The sequence below is a fragment of the Chrysochloris asiatica genome, unplaced genomic scaffold (assembly GCF_000296735.1).
Source record: "Chrysochloris asiatica unplaced genomic scaffold, ChrAsi1.0 scaffold00198, whole genome shotgun sequence".
Lineage (NCBI taxonomy): Eukaryota > Metazoa > Chordata > Mammalia > Afrosoricida > Chrysochloridae > Chrysochloris > Chrysochloris asiatica.
Genome location: NW_006408716.1, coordinates 2,056,085 through 2,064,227, shown reverse-complemented (window position 1 = coordinate 2,064,227; position 8,143 = coordinate 2,056,085). Strand labels below are relative to the sequence as shown.

General features: G+C 41.3%; 1 pseudogene; it reads right to left on the bottom strand.

Annotated features, from left to right (window-relative positions):
- Window positions 1-1,751: 1,751 nt before the first annotated feature.
- LOC102816418 lies at window positions 1,752-3,234 on the bottom strand (annotated as a pseudogene).
- Between the last annotated feature and the right edge of the window lie 4,909 nt (window positions 3,235-8,143).

Here is an 8,143-nt window from a genome sequence, read left to right as displayed (position 1 = left end):
GACTCGATGGCAGTCGCTTTTTGATTGATTGATTGGTTTAATGAGTTTTGCAGACATATCATAAAACTCAACGGCACTTAACAACAACAACAACAATCATAAAATTGAATGCATACTTCAGAAATGTTCAAGGGTAAAAAATATGGCCTATTAGAATTGAGATATCACCAACTGATAAGCAAACAAAACCTAGAAATATAGCCTTCTTCCTATGAAATTGCCGTTATGAGCCTTGCTTCAAGTTTTGTGATGACTCTAAAGCCACTTTGGGCCTTGGGTGAAGGGTCCATGAGTTCTGGGCACACAAAGGGTTCCTGGAGGGATGCTGACCAGCTGACAGCACACCTTTTGGTGGGCAGACAACTTTTAGTGGCCAATGGAGAGCATTTACTTTTTTTTAAATTTTAAATATAAAGAAGCAATGAAGTTTATTCACAAGTATACATTAGGTATTCCCTAAATATGTTGTGGGGAAAAAGACATTAAGGTCCAAGAGAATAAAAACTGTAAACGGTAGGTGAGACTTGGTGATGCTTATACCTATTACCTAGCCTTTACATCAGACCTTTCTAATGATTACATGGATGGCTATATAAGACTAACTCAGTTTTGTACCCTAATCTGTTTGTTTCTCTCTGGGTACTTGGTTTTTGTTTCTCCTCTCTCTCCAGGGATTTTCCTTTCAATGAAAGCCTGTTCTCTACCCACAATAAGAGTTTCTCTCTGACAAAGAATTAAAGCACTCAGAACTCATGTGGCTCTAAACACTAAGAGAAAATATGTACTGTCTGCCTGCCCGTGGCCAGGCAGTATTCGAAGTACTTTACGTGTTTCAGATAATTTTCCACATAATAATGCCAAAGGCATAATGAAACAGACTACTACACTCAAACTTTCTTTTTCAAGGAATTAAATTACAAAGTGCGGTACAGTAGAAACATTACGGACTTTGATCTCGTAAAGAGCATGGCACAGTTATTTACTTAATCTTCCATAGTTACTTTATCCACAAAGCAGTAATAAACATTCACCTCCAGTTGTTAAGTGCCGTCGAGTCAGTTCCGACCCATAACGACCCTGAACAGGGTTTCCAAGGCTGTAAAATCTTTACGGGAGCAGAAAGCATCATTGTTCTCCCGTGGAGCGGCTGGTAGTTTTGAACTGCTGACCTTGCGGTTTGCAGCCCGATTTGTAACCAATACGCTACCAGAGCTCCATTACGTAGTTCGGGCTCAATAAAGGATCTATCTCTACAAGTCAACAAAACAACAGAAGCCAAAATAATTACAGAAAAATTTTGTTTCAAATACAACTATTTTTGTTTTACTTCAACTACTATTTATAATAAGGGGAAGAGTAGAGACTTGAGTTTTAATTGCAATTTATTTTAAGTGTAAGGCATAAAACTATGTGAAATGCATCATCTTAGAAAACAACCACCTATGAGAGTATATAAAAACAGTCAGCCTTATTTGATAATTCTGACACTTCCATTGCCATGAGCGTCAACTTAAATAGTCCCTTTCTAAACCAAAAAACAAGGAACTCTGGTAGCATAGTGGTTACAAGTTGGGCTGCTAACCTCAAGGTCAGCAGTTCGAAACTACCAGCTGCTCCTCAGGAGAAAGATGTGGCTTTGTGCTCCCGTACAGATTTGCAGCCTCGGAAACCCTGTGCAGGGTCACTATGAGTTGGAACCGACTCCACAGTACTTAACAACAACAAACCAAAAAATGAAAGAGGAAAAGATGTCATTTTGTTGACAATCTGAACATCTTCCGCTTCAGTTCAGCTGTTTTTCATCTATCCTAGCATAATAGTCCTCTGCTGTCTTTTTTAATGCCTTTATGGTGTTTCTCCAAAGCAGTTTTTAAGTTTAGAAAAATTTCCTGAGATTTCAGTTTTCCCCTTTCAGTGGTTATCTTTTAGCTGTTGAATTCCAAATTCAGTTTTTTGGATTTCGTGATTAATTGTGATCACGCATAGACAGCACCTCTTTATACTTGAACTTTATTGCAATCCTCAATTACTGTGTGTTTGTACTGCTTGATATACTCATGTTTCTTATTTATTTTGAATTGTACTGTGACAAGTTTTTCCTTCTTCTCAATTATCAGTCTTTTCAAGGAATTGTCTTCGGCCTTCAATTTCTTTACTTCTGATTCTTCACTCTCAATTTGCTCCTCCAATTTCAGGCTCTCCTTTAAGATACCTGTCAGTTTATCCCTATTATCTGCAAGGTCTTGTATTTTCTTTTGATATAACTGCACCTCCAGCTGACACGAAGGCAGGCAGTCAACCAAATCTCGATAGGTTTCATGTTTTTCCATCACTTCTTGCCTGGAATTTTTAAGCTTCTGGAGGGTGTCTTTCATTTTTTTCTTCATAATTCTTTAGCTTCTCTGAAGAATCCACAATTTTTGCTTTCAAACGCTCTTGTACTTCTTTCAAAGAAGTCAGGGACAATTTTAGTTCATTCAAATGCTTGGTTTTCTCTGAAATATCTGATTTCTTTTGAGAATTCCCTTCTTGCAACACTATCGTCTTTTGACTAAACACTTGATTGAGCAATCGCTGTAGTTCCTGAATACCATCCGAAAGCAGATTGAATTCTTGCTCTTCAACCGGAACAGAATCAAGTTTCTCCAACTTCATTAATGCCTCCTGGTGTGCAGTATTTAACTGTTGCATTTTGTCCACAGAGGATTTATATTGCCAAAGGAGCTCCATGTATGTCTCACGGCAGGCTTCTCTGAAGTGGATAAAGTTCATAATGCCGCTTAAAAAGCGACTTGTCCGTTTTGCTTTGGGATATAGAATACCAGCAATCTTAAAGTCATTCACCCGACAGATGGGCAGGAAAGAGTTCAGATGGATAAATAAATTGCTGACTGACAAGAAACCTTCCATTGTATGTGGTTACGTGACTTCCGAGTTCACTGAAATCATGTAGAAATGTTCCAGTTGAATTCCATACACTATTTGTAAGGCTCTCATGTAGATCACGTGCAAGACTTCAGGCTTTGGATTTGGGTAAAGATCATTCTTGGAGAGGTTTTTACCATCGGCTTCTGTTAAGATCTTATTCCGAATATGAACCAAAATCTCAGCTACATTATACCTGGGAAAGACAAAGCTACCATCTTGTGTGGCTTCTGCTTGTCTCCCAAGGGCTGGATTCTCCAGTCTTTTTCCCAGCGCTCTGCAGAACAGAAACACAGAATGGCTGAGCATCCTGTCTCCTATTCGCAGGCTTCCTTCCTTTGTTCTCCTGTGCCCAATCCAGTTTACTAACCGCCCAGAGAAAGGTGGTGAGTTCACCCAGCAAGGCAGGCAAAGCGAAAGATCCTGAGCCTTTGCTTTTAATGTAATATTTAAAAATTAATTTTAAACTTGTGTGCCCATTGTGAGGATGTCAATTTGATTCTGCCAGAAAATGCACAATCCTGTAGCTCTGGGTGTATCCATGAGGATCCAAAGAGGTTGCAACACTTTCAGGACCCGTGAGTCTCTCAGTTGCAGGTTCGAGTCTGGGAGAAACTGCCCTAGAAAGACTGATGTTGTTGTTGTTGTTGTTAAGTGCCGTGGAGTCGGTTCCGACTCATAGCGACCCTGTACAGGGTTTCAGAGGCTGTAAATCTTTACGGGAGCAGAACGCCTCATCTTTCTCCCGCGGAACCGCTGGTAGTTTCGAACTGCTGAGCTTGCGGTTCACAGCCCAATTCGTAACCACTACGTTACCAGAGCTCCAACAGATATGAGTTATTAACAAGGAAGAAAGCATGAGGGAAAAGCTTGTACTGGATCTGTATTTATATTAATTGAATAGCAGACTCCCTGAGAGCTATCGCTGCTGGATCCAGAAGTTTCCATTTCCTCCCCCACCCCCATTTGCCTTGTATTTAGTTTTGCCCTTGCTTCCCACAGAATACACTTGTTTTCTTGGTCTGCAGTATTAGTACTGGGGTTTTTCTCCTGTCATCTTCCTGAATTGCTTCACAAAGAATGTTTGACTTGAAAGGCAGAAAGTCCTCAAAAGTCCTAGCCTTTATTTATAGCTTTTCCCCTGAAGAAAATGGTTTCCATTTTGAATGTCACTTAAATCGAGTGATTTTAGGAAGGATTCTATGTTCTGATTATACTAAGCAAATTATTTTAGTATAAAGAGTAGATTGGAGTACAGAAAGGGAGCTTGAGAAAGTGAAATGATGACTACAATTTATCCTTTGATATAAATAAGACACCTAGACGATGAAATCAATTCCCTTTGATAATCAGGAAAACTTCAACACTCTAGGCTTGCATTAACTGAGAATACTATTTCCTGTGATTATAAAACAGAGTTATAACTTAGCAGATCCTAACCTAGTCAATTTATATAGCACGTTTGTGTTGTCAAACAAGATTTTAGTCTTATAGCATTCATCACAAATTTTACAATATAATTACTTGAGGCTTATTACAGCTGAAATTCTAAGTAGCCTTTGTGGAAGACTGTAGAAAACAGTTGGTAGTCTTAAACCCATTATGAGTCTTGATGTAAATTCAACTTCCATTGAGTTCTTTCTTACCACTAACTGGCATTGCCAAAAGCGTTGCCCTCAGACAAGGTGTATCTGAAAGTACATTACTAGGACCCCCATCAGTCAGTCCAGGGAGGAACAACCTCTTCTTCAGATATTTGCCTGGAAACTGGGTTACCAGGACCATTTGGTTATGAGTCATACTCTGACAAAGACTGATTGGGGGGCTTTGGGACCAATCTTGTAAACTTTTCTAATCTGCAGTAGTGTACATAACCCAATCATGGTCCTTTTCCCACTTCTACTTCTATACAGAGTTGATCTGCTGCCAATCATGATTTTATGATTTTTTTCATCTTCTGTAATTGGCCAAGGAGCTCTGGTAGTGTAGTGGTTGTGAATTGAGCTGCGAACAGCAAGGTCAGCAGTTGGAGACTACCAGCTCTTCTGCGGGAGAAAGATGATGTGTTCTACTCCCGTAAAGATTTACAGCGTCAGAAACCCTGTACAGGGTAGCTATGAGTCGGAACCGACTCCACGGCACACAGCCACCATGATTGGTCAGATAGCTGTGACTCTTTTGGACTCTATCATGGATGGCCTCATGCTGATGGTCTCTCTCATCTTGATGACTTATCTTTGGCCTCTTTACGGCTTAATAAAGGAGTCTTTATAAAATATATTTCAATTTGGGTTATTTCCCCACTACAAGACTCCTTGGTATGGTGCTCTAGGATCAAGCACTGGACTCCAAATCACAAGGTCAGCCATTCAAATCCACCAGCTTCTCCTTGGAAACCCTACACAGGGTTGCTATGATTTGGCAACAACTTGAAGGCACTTAACAAGTACAAGGCTCAACACTGTCAGTTTATGCCTCCCAGCCATATGACCTGGTGCAAAAAACCCCCAGATTCCTGGGCTCCAGCTTATGCCTCTATATAATGGGGATAGTGTAGTGGTTACGAATGGGGCTGCTAATCTGAAGGTCAGCAGTTCGAAACTACCAGCTGTTCTGTGGGAGAAAGATGAGGCATTCTGCTCCCATAAAGACTTACAGCCTCAGAGACCCTGTGCAGGATCTATGAGTCTGAACAGACTCCATGGCACTTAACAACAGCAACAACATGGGGTTAACAATCTTTTCCTGGAAGTCACCTACTTTCCCTTGTTTAAAGTTCCTAGTTGTAGAACACGTTTCTTTCCCCACCTCCATGATCTTCTATTGTTACATTAGTCAACAATTTCAATTAGCAACTTCCTGGACCCACCTCATTCCTGAAGATGGACCATCCCAAGAGTTTTTCTCATACAATGTCATCTCTTAAAGGCAGAACTTTGGAAACTAATCATGGTGTCAAATCAGTGATCTATGTTCATTTTGTCTTCTTTTTAACTCCTGCTTAAAACTTAATAAAGAGTGCCTCTAATATTTTTATGTTTGAAGATGGAGACTCTTTCTTCTTTTAGAATAAATGGCATAGCTGGCAGAGAAGCAAAGTCTCTTCCCTGGCAGGATTTCTGGGGGTCATGGACCAGTTGTTAATGTTGTTCTTGTTAAGGAGTAAAAAAATGGGGTAATTAACCCCCCTACTCCTCCAACCCCAGGGGAATCCATAAGGTAAATACCCTTGAATTTTGAGAATGTGTTTTGTAACTTCCCAAGACTTTTATTAAGTCTAAAGTCTTATTCATGCATTTCTCTCTATCTTAAAAAGTGTATCTCTATGTTTTCTGGCAAAAGAACTTGTAGTCGTTGAGAAAAATTCTGCTTCTGTTAGGTGTTTGTAAAATCAGTCTGCTCTCTAGCGGACAATTCGACTAGGAATGTAATATTGGAATTCCATGTTGGCTTTTTATGGGAAATAATTCTATTTTCTCTCTTTCTCTTTTTTTTTGAAGTTTTGTATTGTGAATTGAGTGAAAGTTTACAGGGCAGATCATCAGTTTTATATTCAACAAATCATGTACTTTGCTTCATTACAATGATTATGAACAGGAAAAGGTAAATATTCACTGCCCTCTCCACTCAGGAGGCAAGCTAAAATGCTAATCAGGTCACCAAATGGGACTAATCACCTTGGTTTTCCCCCTGCCCTCAAACAGGTATGCAGCCTGGCCCCTCCCCAGACTCTGACCTCTTGTAGGTCCGTGATTCGGGGGCTCACAATCTGGAGAAATTAGCTCCTCGGAGTAGCCGGCTTAATAAAATCTGAAGCTCTTCTTCACCTCTCTGAGTGACCTCGGTTTCTTCGACCGCAAATCTAAAACTGCTGTAACATTTGGTTCCCTGATCGGGAAAGTGACTTTGCTGGTCCGTTGAGCCACCGGATCGGAGTCAGGGAGTGACTAATGGCTAGCTCCCCTCAGCGGATGACTGCCACATTTGACAGTCCCTCCTCCCCTGAGTGGGGGCAGCCAGCTGCCGCACCCATCTCTCCCCACCGGACTCAAAAGGAGAGGAGAACCAGAGAAACCAGCCAAGACTTCTGGAACAGGTATGCCCCGGGGCATGGGTTAAACCCAGTCAGGCCTGTCCCTAAGGACAGAAGTGGAAGGCTAATCCTCTTCCAAGGCCTCAGTCAGTGACTCCCCAAAAGGGGGTGGGGGGTGGTTGGAACTGCCACAAACTCTGTGTGATTGGTTGAATGTGAGTGTGCATGTAACCCAAGCGTGGCTTGTCACGCCAGGTCTGTACAGTTCCACGGCTCCGGCTACAGAATCTGAGTGGGCCCTAGGGCACTACATACACTTAAGTACAATGGGAATTCTCATGGTGAGCCCACAGCCTTGGGATGTATGTTGACAGATTTTTGTTTTTTAAAAGGTGGAATAGGAATTATGATTATGGAAAGTTTGTAAGCTGGCTTTTGGCCTATACTTGATTGGATTCATTAGAACTTTGAGGTGGTATCTTTGACCAGAACCTGAGTTGAGACATTTGCATTTGAAAAGATGCACGCCTACCCAGAACTGGCCCAGGGCCATATGCTTGTGAATGGGGATAGTCCAGGGTGGAGGGAACTTAAGTGTTTTAAAGGTTAACGTATTTGATTACCTTATGGTTATTGGCTTCTGTTTATTATAGTAAAATGTGTAATGGGGATGTTGGGAATTATGATTATGGAAAGTTTGTAAACTGACCTTTGGCCTACACTTGATTGGATTCTTTAGAACTTTGAGGTGGTATCTTGAGCCAGAAACTGAGTTGAGACATTTGCATTTGAAAAGATATGCATGCCCACCCAGAATGAAGCTGCAAAGTCTGGATCTCACTGTTGAATCTTTTCTTAGGAGTCTTCAGCCCTGTTTTCCTGCACTCACCTCCGCCTTCACTTTGAGATCCCCTTTTGCTTTATTCTGGGTGCACACTTCAGGGCATGGTTGTTGTTGTTACTGTTAAGGGCCGTAGAGTCGGTTCTGACTCATGGAGACCCTGTGCAGGGTTTCCGAGGCTGCAGATCTTTGCGGAAGCAGAAGGTCTCATTTTTCTTCCACGGAACAGCTGGTAGTTTAGAACTGCTGACCTTGAGGTTAGCAGCTCAATTCCTAACCACTACATTATCAGGGCATAGTGTTGTTAATTGCCTTCAAGTTGGTTCCGACCCATAGTGACCCTG